The sequence below is a fragment of the Protopterus annectens genome, chromosome 1.part2, assembly GCF_019279795.1.
Source record: "Protopterus annectens isolate FY-2018-M chromosome 1.part2, PAN1.0, whole genome shotgun sequence".
Taxonomy (NCBI): domain Eukaryota; kingdom Metazoa; phylum Chordata; order Ceratodontiformes; family Protopteridae; genus Protopterus; species Protopterus annectens.
The window spans coordinates 632,938,213-632,954,204 of record NC_056727.1 but is presented as its reverse complement, the minus strand read 5'-3'; positions in this window follow the sequence as shown (position 1 = coordinate 632,954,204).

Below are 15,992 nucleotides of genomic sequence, written 5' to 3'. Positions count from 1 at the left end.
GGGGGTGGAGGTTGCTTACCTTTCTGCTTTGGAGGTCCTTGTTGCTTGGGTAGATTTTTTTTTGAGAGCCTTCATGAATGTAGGTGTGTGTTTTGTGTTTCTATGTGTGTGTTTTGGTGGTGTAGGTTTTGAGGGACTATGTGATGAGTGTGGTGTGGTGCAAGTGTTTATCTTCTCCTCTTGACTGTCTAGTCCAGTCTTGGGTGAAGAGAGCTTTAAGTTTGGTTATATAAGTGCATCTCTCACAGGTTGTAGTGATGGGTGGTAGGAGGAGAGGGTTATCTGTGTACATGAGGCAATTGCTGCATTGACCCAAGATGCCCAGATTCATCAGGTAGACAGGAGAAAACACTGGGAGCTGACCCTTAGACATGCCTGGATTGGCACTTATTTATTAAGTACTAAAAACTGTTTTCCTCTAGACAAGTGAGGAAAGTTGAGTGCTGTAGTAATTTGTAGCTTATTTAGTGCTTACAATGAGTTCTGAACAAGTGCTCAGCTCAAAGAAACAGATTTGAGTGCTGAAACTAGAAAACTGGCTAGTTCTAAGAAACAAAATTAAGCTAGAAGGCTTCCCTCCAACACAGAAAGGCTTGGGGGCTCAGAAGCTTAGAAACAGTCATAGATACAGCAAATCTGTAGCTGGACTAGAACACTTATAGGAAAGGCAGGAAACAAGCTTAGAATTTTTGTTTTTGGAAAGTGGAAAGGGGAAAGGATGAGCAGAAGCTAACTGGGTTGGCCTTCTCAAATGTTCTCCCTGGAATAGGTAGAATGAGGTAATGACACTAGACTGGGAGGAGTGTCCCAGATCAAATTTACAGTAGGGGTGGGCAACTGCAAAGCCACTAAGTATAAAAACAAGATACCAAGAGGGAGGAAGGGTGGGAAACAAAAATCAGAACAAACAAACCCAACCAGATGCTTAACAATTGTAGAAAATTCTACTTAATACCTCACACACAGTGAGTAAAATAAAAGTGCTTTAAATAACTCAGAAACAAGCAAAAACAGGATACTTAATGTTATATATCTCAGATTCGTTAGCTCAGAGCCCTTCCTCCGACTTCCTCCAATTAGCTCAGTGTGAAATGGCAGAAAGAGTCACAAGTTAACTTCTAAGTAACAATGTTGAAACCTGAAACAACTTTAAAAAAAGCTTGAAAGAACCAATAAGGTGCTTATTCCAAGGTGTAGTCCAGGCAGCCCCAGTCAGTCAATGACCACAAATAATTCACTCTCACTGAAATGCTATACTGGCCTTGGCTAAGCTTTGATGACCTGGGACATGTGCTCAGATGCACATCCTCTAATAATAAACAACTAGGCCCAAAACACAAGCCTGAGTATGGACAATGCTACACTACCAACACTACTTAGGTAGAAAAAACTGCAGAAATGTTTAAACAGATAAAGGATCGAGGAGACTCTAGAGAATGCTTTTAAATGCAAACAAGTTATATGATACACTCCTAGCAGGAAATCAGAACAAACAAACCCAACCAGATGCTTAACAATTGTAGAAAATTCTACTTAATACCTTACACACAGTGAGTAAAATAAAAGTGCTATAAATAACTCAGAAATAAGCAAAAAACAGGATCCTTAATGTTATATATCTCAGATTTGTTAGCTCACTCCGACTTCCTCCGCTTAGCTCAGTGTGAAAATGATGACTAAGGATGCTTTAAACATTTTACTAGAGGTATTTTCAATAGTTAAAGGACTTATGAAGGTACCAACATTCTGGAAATACACCCTAATACCCCCAGTTGTAAAACCTGACAAGGACCCAACACAATGTTTTTCCTATAGAGCAGTTGCATTATTAAATATAGAGAATAAAATATTCATGACAATTTATGCCTCTAGAATAAAATAATTTCTTCCAATGTTGATAAACAATGATCAGGCTAGGTTTCTAATGAACAGGAACTCCTATGATAATATCAAGAGAATACTATCAATGATTGATTATACTGATATTTCAAAAAAGAACTAACTTTGGTTAGTCTGGATATCAATAGTGCATTTGATTCAGTTAATCAAGGGTAATTAGTATTAGTACTGGAGGAATGTAATTTTTCAAACAATTTCTGACAATTAACCAAACTTCTCTATGAAAACTTCTTTGCATACATTAAGATAGTCTCATATACTTCCCAATCAATAATGATTACTAAAGGTATTAAACAGGGCTGTCCCTTGCTCCCATTGTTTTTTGCTCTAGTTATGGAACCTTTTGCAAATTATACAAGATAAGATAAAAATATCAAAGGCATACTAATAAATAATGATTTCATCCCAAAATACAGTTATTTGCAGATGACATCCTATTAAGTTTGACCAATTGCAATTCTTCACTTTTTGCAGTATTCCAAACATTAGAAATATTCTAGAAGAAATCAGGACTCAGTTTTAATGAGAATAAGACCAAAATACTACCTGTTAATTATAATATTAATAAAAGAGATAAGAAATTACATAAATACTTTGTGAAAGATGGCAAGATCATTTACTCAGGGATAATCATGTCTGATAATATTAAATATATAACAACCCTTAATTATAATAAAAACTTACATTCTATAAAACAAACTCTTAATAAATGGAATATTTTTCACATGGAGGAGAGATTCTCTTTAATTACAATGATTGTCCTTCCTAAAATTAGATATATAATGCAATCTTATCCTTCCCACTCCCCCAAAATTATAAAAGAGTATAATTCTTTGTTTCTGAGATTTTTATGGTTTCCTAATAAGCCTAGATTGTCTTTAAACCATCACATTAAAGATTTGGACATTGGATGGTATTGGTCTTCCAGATTTAGAATTATATTTCTTATCTCAATTGTTAAGACAATAACTTCTTGGTTAAATAATTATAATGCCAAATGGAAAGATATTCAGGGAGGTATTTTGTGTAAATCCAATAATGTAACAAAATCATATCGTATTAAAATAGCTACTGATAAATTTCATTGTTTAGTAAATGAGTATTTTATAGCAAACAAAAACAAACCAGTTAACTCTTATTATATTAATACAATAAGCTTTCTTTAAAATTTTCATTTTCAGGAACCCTGAATATAAATCATGGATTTTCTTTGTATTTCCAATTGTTTTCACTCAAAATAGTATTAATACATTTAATTTAACAACCATGATTACATTTAAAGACAAAAAAAATGTTATACTAGTATCATTTAATAGACTATGGAAAGTTACAAAATGTTGACCATATCATTAATAAGTTTGTGTTAAGCAAAGACGTGGTGAGAAATTCAAAATTGTAGATAATTGATTGAACATAAGATTAATCTAATGCGACCAATAGTTAGAATTTTTCCCCCACATTAATTGATTAACTCATTATTCTAATGCACCAGAATATAATTGAAAAGGGACTTCTATCTAAAATATATATGAAGTACCTAAGAAATCAACAGCATATCGAGAAAGCTATTGGGATTTTTTTAGACTTGTTAATAATAACTCCCCAAGTGAAGATGATAAAAAACTCTACTCCAGTCTTCAAAACAAACTATTTCACTAAGGTGGAGGATATTCTCTTGGAAGTTCTTACATAAAACCTTTATTACACTGCATAAAGTTGAATTGATGTTTAATAAAGACATAGGATGCTGGAGATGTAAACTTAATGTTAAAGCTGACTGGCAGCATATGTTTTACAATTGTATAAAACTTAAAACATATTGAGATAATATGAATACCCCCTTATAGTCTGTTTTTAATGATAAATTTATGCTGACCAAATCTCTTATTTTATTTAATACACCTATTCCCACTTGTGTCATGAAAATAAAATACCCTCTTTTATGGAGTATCTTAACATTAGCAAGAAAAGTCATCACCAAGGACTGGAAGAATCAGGCAACTCATACTATGAAATAATTTGTATACTTGGCAACTGACATTTGTCATCTTGAACTTATTATGATCAAGACAAGAATATCTAGAATCACATCTTCATATAATATATGGTTGAAATTCAAAGAACTGCTGGATAAACAAACTTTAATAATTAACTAGCAAATATTATTACCACATTTATTTTTCTGTTTAAAAAGCTTTGTTTTATATTTGACACCATTGTAAATAGTTATTTTAGTTGTTTATTATTGTTCTTTTAGATATGTATATTTGTTTTATAATATTTATATTATCATATATTAATGTTTTGTTGTTAAAATGTTCAATTAAAACAATTGACAAAAAAAAAGATTTTCAGATTAACAGACCATAATGCTCAAGGGACACTAAGTGGTCCAATGTAAAATTGAAAGTTTTTTGCCAGATAAGGACAAAATATTTTATAGCTGTTATATTATAGGTTCAGAGGTTCATAGGTTCATATGACAATATTAGGCTATTGGCCCAGAGGCCCTTATAAGCCTAACCAAGAATTTAACCCATGTTCCCACAAAGTCAGCACCTGTTTTCCTTGTCCAGCAGGGACAAAGGTGGGATACCAGGGGTATATTTTCTGTTTCCCATCCAGTTGTCCAGGTTCCTCTTAATGAGGGCTAGTGAGGTACTCTGCTTGACATGGAGAGGAAGTCTATTCCACAGATGGGGGAGTCACTGGGACACAAATCTATCCCACCAACAAGTTCTATTAATGTCACAGACCAGGTTGAGACCTTGCGTGTGGGTTGTGCAAGTGGAGTTTGACTTACAGATATGCAGCAACTCCATCAAGGCTGAGTCTGAGACAGCCTTGTATGCCTGACACAGGATACCTCTGAGCAGTCTGTATGAGACTGAGTAGAGGGACAGAGGTTTTAGCCTATCTGTATAGGATAGGTGTTTGAGACCCTGGATTTTCCTGGTCAGGAACCTCGGTGGTCTCTCCAACTGCTGCATGTGCTTGGCAAGGTACATGCCAAAGGGGGGATTGTACTCAATAATGGGTCTGATAAGGGAGCAGTACAGGGATGTTATGACATCCTTGTTCTTGATTGAAATACCCTTACTTATGAAGTAGGCCATATAGAAAGCTTTCCATACAACGGAGGCAACATTGTGGTCAAAAGTCAGGTTGCTATCAACCTGGGTGCCCAAGTCCCTCATGACTGATTGCATGCTTAGTACATTGTTATTAATGTGATAATTAGTGGGGACACCATTTTCCCCAGAGGGGATAATGATGCATTTCTTGGCATTCACTTTGAGGCCATGTTTCTGGCACCAGTCATTAGTTTGGTTAAGGCCCTCTTGCAGGATGTTCACATCACTAGGGGAATTTATGACAGTGCTCAGCTTGTAGTCATCTGCAAACGTGGTCATCTACAGACCACTGGTTTTGGCTTGCACCTCAAAAAAGTATATCCCAAACAGTAGAGGCCCCAAGACCGATCGTTTGGGTACGCCACTTGTTACAGGTTTACTACTAGAGGTGGCTTCCTCTATTTTGACTGAGTGGGTTCTATCAGTGAGCCAGTTAGCTACCCATCTGGTAACATATGGGTTGATGTCTAATTGGGACAGTTTATCTATTATGCCCAAGTGGGGAATAGTGTGAAATGCTTTGACTAGGTCAATGTAGGTAGTGTGCACTGTCTTGCCCTCATCCATGGCTTTGGTGACTGTTTCAAAGAAGGTGATCAAGTTTAACAGGCATGATCTCCCTTTGACAAAACCAAACTGGTGGGATCAAGTGTTTGGAGGTTGCCAATGTCCTTGTTTATAAGGTCCATGATAGTGCGTTCCATGGCCTTGCAGATCAGGCTAGTTAGGCTGATGGGCCTATAATTTCCTGGGTTGGTGAATGCTCCATCTTTGTATAGAGGGATGACAGTGGCTGTCCTGCATTCTGCTGGGATGAAGCCAGTGTACAGGCTTTGCTTGAATAGGGTGCCTAGTGGTGCTGAGAGCTCTTGCCTGAGTTTATGTAGGATACAGCCAGGGATGTTGTTGGGTCCCATGGATGCTGTATTTCTTGCCTTTGAGAGGGTATTAATAACTTGCTCCCTGGTAATGAGGGGAGGGGAGGGCAGGTGCTGAGGATGCCCTGGTTTACTGATTGGGGGGACAGGGAGGTGAAGTTTTCATTAAACTTGTCTGCCAGCAGGTTGGCTATATCTATGGCATTTGTGTATGTGGTATTCCTGACCTCCAATTCAGAACAGATTTGGGAGTTACCTTTGAGACTGCAGATGTATGCAAAGGAGGCCTTGTGATTGTCCTTAGAAGATAAGGCTAATTTGGACTCAAAGTTAGCCTTAGAGAACTTCATCAGTGATATTATTAGCTTGTTCAGACAAAGGAGATATTGCTTCCAACTTGACATCTACTCCTTCTTGGTCCTGGACAGCAATTTTTTCCTTTTATTATAGAGTCTGTTTATTGCTGCTGTCCACCAGACAGGTTTACTCTTCCTTGAGGAAGATGATTTGGTCCTGTCAGGTATTGCTGTGTCCATGCAGCTATATAGGTGCTCATATAGTTTTTTGGTATAGGCTTGGACATTAGTGCTTGATTCAACTGAAGGGATGATGGCTGTGAAGCTGCTTATACCTGCTCTCAGGAGATTGTAGTCAGCTTTGGAAAAGTTTTTTTGTTCGACCCTGGCAAGAGGTAGTTAGGGAAGATGGTGACTTTGAATGTGATTGCTTTATGGTCGGATTTTACCAAGGAGGATGACACTGTAGGGTTGCTACCAAGTTTATTAATACTTGAAGAAATGGAGTTATATTGGCAAATCATGTTAAATGCTTACAACTATCCGGGTATCAATGATGCATTTTCAATTACTTGCCTTCTCAAACTGAAGAGTTTGGTGAGGTAATCTGACTTATATGTGTCCATAATTAGGTAGCAACATTATGATCCGGTCACCAGGTTTTATTTATTTAGCACCTTTGGATAGATGTTCATATTGGATTTGTAGTACATCCACTAGTTAAGTAACACTATTTTAGGAGTATCTTGGACCTTAAGTGTGCTTGAAATTATAGTGCATACCAAGTTTTCTATGAGTTTTAGTTTTAAGTTCATACCACTTTATTTATTCTTAATTTTATAGGATTTCAGTGTAATACAAGAGATGTATAAATGTTATTTGATTTTCTTTGCATTTATTAAATCAGCGTGGAGGGCGTGTACCGATCAGTATTGTTCGTAATTTAATTGGCAGTGTTGTTGTCAGCTGACATTTTAACTAAGTTTTAAATATTATGTAATGCATTTTACTAACATCTGATGAAGTTTAGACATAGCTTCAAATGAAAAGTGCTTCATTAAAGTTTATTAGTTTGTAGTCCACTGGTTTCGCCTTTATTTATTTTTTCTTCAGTAGTTTATTCAGGATGACACTGTAGGGGTGCTACAGTGGCTATTCATCTTGGTTAGTACCAGGTTCAGGATATTTTCACCTCTTGTGGGGTGTCGACCAGCTGATCTGATGCATTGGCATTGATGAAATCAAGGAATCTCTGGGCGTTCATGTTTGAGCTTGAATAAGTCTTCCACTCTATAGCTGGGTATTTAAAGTCACCCAGAATCAGGGTAGAGGGTTGAATCTTGGTGGATTCAATAAGTCCAGATAGGTGAGGTGGGCATCCTAAGTCATGGTTGGGGGTCTGTAGCTCACTATTATTTGAATAGGTGTTTTGTCAATAGTTAACTGCACCTGGAGTGTCTCCTGTGTGTCATACTGTTTGAACAGCCTGGAGGTGTGTATGTCATTGATAAATATTGAAACTCCATCTCCTTTGGCTTTGTAGCCCTCTGTTTGGGGTCTTAAAATATGGCAGGACAAGTAACTGGGTAAGGCTGAGGTGCTTGCTGCAGATTTGAACCAGGTTTCAGTGACTGCACAAATGTCAGCATCTTCCAGGGAGAGGAATGCTTGCAATGAGTGCAGTTTTTATGTTAAGCCTCATAGCATTTAGCAGCAGGATCTTTAAATTTAATTTAGAAGAATTTGTCACGTTAGTAATTTTGTCCTCATGACCTTGCCTAAAAAAGGCACTATGGGGGAGGCAAGATGCTTTACCAGAAGACTGAAGCCCAGGGGAGACAGACGAAGGCCATCTCTGGGAAAGCATCGTGGTCTGTCAGTCTTGTCCTCCTAGGTGCTCAGGTACTGGATCCCCTTGGAATGACACCAGAAACTAAGCCAATTGTTAAAGTCAATAATTTTCTGTTTGTACTGAGGCATCATACTGGGTGACAGTAGGATGCTGCTTAAGGCTATGGACATAGCTGCCTGGGATAGATATTCAGTGAGCTCAATCATGTCTCTCTTCATATAGTCCAGAGAGGTATGTCTCAAGTCATTCCCAACAACATGGACTATGACAGAGTCAAAACAGTACCTGTTGTTGAGAAACTTGAGTGTGTGAGTGATATAGTGGATTCTAGCACCTGACAAGCAACTTACCATGACTTTTCCCTTGACTAGCCTGGTGAAAGGCACATCTGTGTGCCTCACGATAGAGTCTCCTATGACTAGTATGTTATGTTTGTGGCTGAGCCTTATTAGTCCTAATAATCTAGTTCTAGTAATCATTATAGTATCCATGCAGACTACATTAATAAAATTATGAAGTAATTACAGAAGTAAATTGTAGTTTCAGAGATAATTGTTATATTGTAATAGATCCTACATAAAAGCAGTCAGTAAAATAGACCTTGCATAGGCCTGAAAATGTAAGCTCAGGTCTGTGTGTCTTCATTTTATAAAGTAACTTCAAAAATAGACCCATGTTCAGGGGTCTCATGGAGGATTGTAAGATTATGTTTTACTTAAATGTAGCTTGTTAGACATAAATACAATATTCTTTTTGCACAGGCCTAGAAATGCAGCCATATTAAAGCGGGTCTCTATCTTCATTTTGTATTTTACATTTTGCATGTGGTTTTAATAGAAAAGGATGTTTCAGTACAAATGAATAACCTTCAGTCAAGAATACCGATAAGAAAAATGTGCTAACAGAATGTGCAGTACATTAAGTACAAACAGATGTTGTTTAGATGGCATGAGACTTGGGGAAAAAAGGGTTAAATAGCCATGTAGAACTTGTAGCAAACGTACACCCCCGGATTCACGAATCCCCGGTGTAAGACTTAATAAGTCTTACTCGGAGGCTGCAGTTGAACGGTATGACGTCAGCGTGCCATGAATATGCATGAGGGCACGCTGACCCAACTGTAAGTCCCACACGGACCATGTAAGAAAGCAGGGGGCATGTCCGACTGCCGAGCAGTCCAAATGTCCACGCCCCTGCAAGTGTTTAAAAAGAAAGTAAATAAACAAGAGCGAGTCCGCTCAAATGTCCCTGCACCCAACACCTCACCGCCTGATAATGTAAACCCCCATCGCACATCTAAAACGCATAACCATAAATTTTTTTTTAAATACCCAAAATAGCTGCCCGTATTTACGCGTGTGTGCCCATTGCTTAGCTACAGTCAGCAATACTCACATGGAAGAGCATAAGAAAGAATGTTTATGCAAATCACACGAAATAGCAATAGTGTAATGGTAGAGCGTTCGCACAAAGAAAAGGCATTCACGGTTCGAGTCCCACCACTCCCTTTTGTATTTATTTTTTAAATCAGTATATGGAATAATACCCAACATATATATGTTTAAACATAACTAAAAAGCAGTGAAATGGCCAATGTATCAGAGAACAAAATAAATATTATAAAGGATCCCAATATAAAATTGCCCGCAGTTAAGCAGTGCTTCACCCAGCGCAATATAGTTGCCCCTAGCTAACTCGCGCTTCACCCAGCGCAATGTAGTTGCCCCTAGCTAACTCGTGCTTTACCCAGCACAATGTAGTTGCCCAAAGCTAAATAGTGCTTTACCCAGCACAATCGGTTTGCACGGAGGTGTGCGCTGCGCCAACCAGCACCCCATCAGGCAACATGGAGCAACGTAGAGAAAAGTTGCTTACACACAGCCACGTCCCCTAACTTGTCTGGACAGCAGTAAAATGAAATACAATGATAAGGTTTGAGCCCAGGACACTGTGCACCATAATCAATTTACTGAACCACTAAGCCACGACAGCTTAGGAAAAACATCCACTGTTAACTTACATATAGTAATAAATGTTTGCTTAACCATTGCTAAGCATGTCTGCAGTCAGCCGAGAATATTCAAAAATGGCCAATCACAGAAAAGTGCGGGAAATGTGGCATATTTAAGCCGCATAGGTGGGAATACTCGCTATAACTGATTGTAGCTCCCATCTGCAGTTAGAATGTCTGGTGTTTGAGGGGGTACACGCTTTCGAGCGCAATGCTGGGGCATTGAGGAGTCAAGGTATATGGTTTGGCTCCTAGTCCATCGGCATGAAACTTGACTCCTGCAGGGCCAGTTCCAAGGAACAGAGTATAAGGTGGAGGCTTGGAACCGGTTGGCTCATGAACTCACCAGTGCCACAGGCATCCCTCGGACTGGTGAGCAGGTCCATCACCACCATGCAGACCTGAAGAGGCGGAAGCAGGACCTTCTGAACTAGTGGATCCAGGAGGCCCGTCAAATGCGGGATGCCCCACTACTAAGTAGGTAGCCATGGAATGCAGTATGTAAGATAAGCTAAGATAGTCTAAATAATGGATATGTATGTCTCAATATCCCTTTATTTACTCCACAGCTGCAGGTGCACGCGCTATGAATCAGCAAGCCTATGCAGATAGGATGCAAAGGCTGCGCCACCAGGCAGGTTAGTAAATATTCTGCATGTATTGTTACATGATATATGTGAGTGAGCATGAGAAAAGTGTTAAAGCCCAATAATACAGCAATAAAATGTCCTGATTAAATCCTCTGTATGTACTGTCATATAACAAAAGTCAGTGAGCCAGAAATTGAGTGTACTAACCCACCAATCAAGCTAAAATAATTCCGGAATACTATCCCTGCATGTATTGACATAACATATAAGTGAGCAGGCCTGAAAAAGAGTGTTGTAACCCATCAAGAAAGGTATGCTATGTCCTGAATATGTCTCCCGTATGCACTGTAATAACAAATAAAGGAGAGAGCCTGTAGAAAAGAGTTTACAATGTAATTAATAAAGGTATAAATTTTGGAGTGTGTCTGTGTCACTTACTTTGAAATGTTGTTGTACCCTTGCAATAATAAATAGTACTGTTGTATTAGGTGCTGTCAACCCACAGTTGTGCAGTCCCATAGGAAGTGGATGAAGGAATTGGCAGTAGCTGTGAAGTATCAAACATTCATTCCCTGAATAAATCATCTACATGTACTGTTACATATCATAAGTCAGATAGGCAGGAATAGAGTGTAGTAACCCATGAATAAAGCAAAAACATGTCTGGAATACTATCTCTGCATGCACTGTCATAGATAAAATGTGAGTGAGCCTGTAAAACAGTCTTGTAACCTATCAGTAAAGGTATAACATCTGCTCAATATGTCTACTGTATGCAGTGTAATGTAAAATACAGGAGAGAGCATGTAGAAAATAGTTGTAATGTAAATAAGAAAGGTATAATAATTGCAGTGTGTATGTGCCAGTTACTCAGAAATGTTGTAGAACCCTTGCAGTGAAGAAATGTTACTCTGTTGTAGTAAGTGCTGACAACCATCAGTAGTGCAATCCCATATAAAGTAGATGAAGGAAGTGCCAATAGCTGTGAAGTATATAACAGTCCTAAACAGTTGTGAAATGGCTGACATACATAGGTAAATCTGGCACAAGTTGCCTGTCAAGATGTTCCCCAGAAACTTAAGTGTGTTACCTGAAAAATAGGTTTGTGTAGAAAACAAGTGAAAAAGCCATGTGAACACATCCAGATGTGCACATACATAAACAAGTCAATTTAATGCAAGTATGTAGCAGTAACATCTGCATCCTGGACAGTTACCATGTCAGATATAGGCCAGGTATATCATGAAGTAGCAAAAACCATAACGCAATCAAATGCATGTTGCTCAGTGTAAGAATACATGTAGGGGATATACACCTGCAGTCAATAGGAATGTAGTATACAGTTAAAGTACTAATAAGATGTCAATGGAGGTTTCTTTTTACACCCTACTCCATGTGCATAAACAATGCAATTCCACACTTCAATGGGTATGTGTAATCTCATAACATTTGTTGGGACATATGTCCTATTGTTATTTAAATCTGCACCTACTTTGATGCATGTCCCCTGTTAAAACACCACAATCCTGGTGGCCTGTTGCCACCAATCATCCCTGCATGCTGTTGGAATGTCCACTGTCATTCAATACATGCATGTGCTATGCTTGCTGTTCAGCTGTTGTAACCCTGGTGTGTTGGGTTAATGGGAATATTACTGCATGCTGTTACAACTAACTTGGAATGCTGTTGTCTATGTTGTAATTAAAAACACCTAATCACAGAACATATGGGAAGGCCAGTCCCAGCGGACCCACCTGTCCCACCTCAGCTGGCAGTTGCACCTGGCACCAGCAGGTCTGGTGCCCACCCCGGGCCAACCTCCTCTGTAGGTCCTGTGCCACCTTTGGGTGGAAGTGCTGCAGGGATGGGGCTCACCCCCCCCTGCAAGAGTGGGCAGAGAAGGGCCTCCTGTCACCCTCTGAAGGGTCCGGGTTGTGGTGCGTAGGGAGATCCAGCGTTTAGTCGCTGATCCACTACACCAGCTCAAGGCGAGAGTGGCGCAAGTCACGGGAGAGCCTGCCCCATCTACACAGCCCCAAGCACAGCGACCCTCGGGTCTGTGAAGGTCCAGTGGTGACTGCCCATGGGTGGGGATATCAGTCCCACTGTTACCATCTGTGGGCTCATGGGCTTGCGATTTCCAAACATCCATCCCCGTCAATTGTGTTTACCCACCTCATGTGTCATACTCCTCCCCTGTATGCATCTTGTTTGTCTTGTCTGTTTACCTACCCAACCTACCTCCCCAAATATACCTACTTCCTCTACCTCACTTACCAATCTCCCCTGAAAAAAAAAAAAGGGCAATCTGTACCCGAAAAAAATTACGCCCCATACATAGCTTCCCATTTCGCACACATGTCCATTGGACATGTACACTGATAATTCTAACTGGCAGTGCAACAAACTATGTTGCCCTCACCCCTTTCTCAGGGGTGGAAGGTTTCAAATCTCACTCCAAATTTTCAACATATGCACAGCTGTTGCTGGTAAAGAAATGGGCAGCTATGGGCATTCCCTACACCCTTCCTGAACATCCCGAGCTTGTTTTCCTGCTGTCTTTCCCTCTCTGTGCCCCCTTTTTCACCACTTTCCTATCTCCCCATTTTCTTTTCTTTAAAATAAATTAGTGCGGGGGTTAGCGGGAGTAAGCACTTTTAAGCAGTAGTAAGTGTGTTTAAGCGAGTGTGCGCATGTGTGCGATTAGCTAAGCATCACACAAACCCATGCAAACCCGCTTACAACTGCTTAAAAGTGCCTTAGTCACTCTGTATGACAGGGCCCTTGTATTGCTCAGCAGCAAAATAAAATATACCTGTCAGTCTCGAACCCCAGACCTTGGGCTCACCAGTCTGCATGAAGTACCACTACACCACAGCAGATATACAATAACTTGGTGCTGAAAGAAATATATCATGCATTACAATGAGTGAATGTAAAGGCAGAATAAGAATGGCATAACACAAATCATGTTCTATGGCCCTTAACCAGCAAGTGTTGTGGAATTGCATGACATGACTGTGAAAAGAGAACCAGCCATGCTAGTAGGGAATAATGTTACAGTAGCACCTTACAAACCCCACACAGTATCAGAGCAGGATAAACACTGGCATATTTGAATAGGTCAAAGGCCAGACCTCCCAACTGTGACTGGTTTACAGGGATGTCCCTGATTTGCAAACAAATGTTAGCTGTGCCCCTCAGACTCCCTGTGAAATGTAGTAACAGTAGGCAGAAAGGTGGGGAATCCACTTAATGATAAATGTCAATAAGTGAGAGTAGACACTGCTTGCACGTCAAAAAAGGTGTAGTAATACATATGCTCAGAATCCCCCAAAGTCGCAGCTGCAAAATATCTGTACTATATCACAGGTGTATCCCACTGATATGTACCTTTCCCTGAGGCTGTTCAAATATATACCTGAGAGTATCTGAGGCCTGGAAGAGTCAGAAACACACAGGCATATCAGCCTGTCTGCTGTTACACACTCTGCAAATAGCTGTAGAATGAATTCCACAAGCATGCCCTTATGTAGGAGTACAACACAGAAATATCAAAGGATGTAGCCATGTACTGCTAGCAACCACCTGTGACAATGCCATTGTTCAGGTGCTGAAAAGACTGGTGTGGTGCACAGTCAATGAATACTAGGCTACCCTCTGTCTACCATCTGAATATGTCCACAGGTGGGAGCTACTCAGACAGATTACTAGCCTTTATAGACTTACAGGTACACAGCAACTCTGCATGTTCAGCAAGATAAACATCACACGATAATAAATAATGCACTCTGCAGTTCTGCAGCCCTACCCAAAGGTACTATATACCCGTGTAGTCAGGCACAACCAAGGCTGCAGGTAGGCATACACAGTAGCAAAATATGTCCAGTTGTCCTGAGCAGACTGTGCTAATGTCAACACAAACAAACCACAAACTGTTCAGAAGTGAGTAACGAACTAATGACAGTATAGCAGTTCACAAACAGTGCATGTGCCTGATATTCATAATTGGTAGTACAACATACTTAGTTGTCCTCACCCCTCTCTCAGGGGTGGAAGGTTTCAAATATCCCTCCTAATGTATTGCATATGCACAGCTGTTGCTGGTAAAGAAATGGGCAGCTATGGACCTTCTCCACACCCATCCTGTACATCCCAAGCTGGTTTCCCTACTGTCTTCCCCTCTTTGTGCACCCTTTATCACCACATTCCTATCACCCCATTTACTTTTCTGTCAAAGAAATGAGCGCAGGGGTTAGTGGGAGTGAGCACTTGTAAACAGTAGTAAGCGGGTTTGCACCAGTGTGCGCATGTGCGCGCTTAGCTTAGCATTGCTAAGATATGATAAGCTAAGCCAAGCTTACCTTAGTATAGCTAAAATAAAATAAGCTAAGGTAATCTTAGCTTAGCATCGCTAAGCGTCGCGCAAACCCGCTAAGAACTGCTTAAAAGTGCCTTAGTCACTCTGTACGACAGGGTCCTTGTACTGCTCAGCAGCAAAATAAAATACCATTGCCAGTCTCAAACCCCACACCTTGGACTCACCAGTCTGCATGACGTACCACTAAGCCACAGCAGATATACAATAACATGGTGCTGAAAGAAATATAACATGCATTACAATGAGTGAATGTAAAGGGAAAATAGGAAAGCCATAGGAATACATTGCAATAACTACTGTTGTATGCCAGTTAATTCTCTAATTCGAAAAGACAGTACATATTCCCATGTATCCAGTGTTAGCATTAGGAGGTGTGAGTAAACCTACACAGTGAGAAGAGTGTACTGGAAGAAGCAACAGTCAGGTTTCAGTATAACATGCATTTCACTGGACAGAACACAGCTTCAGATATGAGACATATACCAACCTTCTGACTGAGACAACAGTGTCCACAGCAAACAGGCATGGTCCCCACCTTGCAAAACTGAAAGGGCTACGCCTACCTAACCTATCATTTTATAGCAGTGTCCTGAAATCACAGTGAGAACTGCAATTACCACACAGCAGGCTGCATGCAATTACTAAATGGTGGGCACTAATTGGTGCAGAGGCCATCACATGCACATGTGCAGATACCTAGAAAAGCAGCCTGTATCTGCTGTCCACACATGCAATAATATCATTGCACCAACTGGGAGAAAGAGAGAGAGCGCAAGCAAGAGAGACAGACAGAGACAGACAGACAGATGGATACAAACAGGCAGTAGGAGACAGACACTGAAAAGAAAGACCAACACACAGAGGAAACCAAAACCAAAAAAAAAAATCAACACCTAGAACAGGCCAATTAAGGGGATTATTTTACATCCAATGATTGTCTGAAGGGTACTC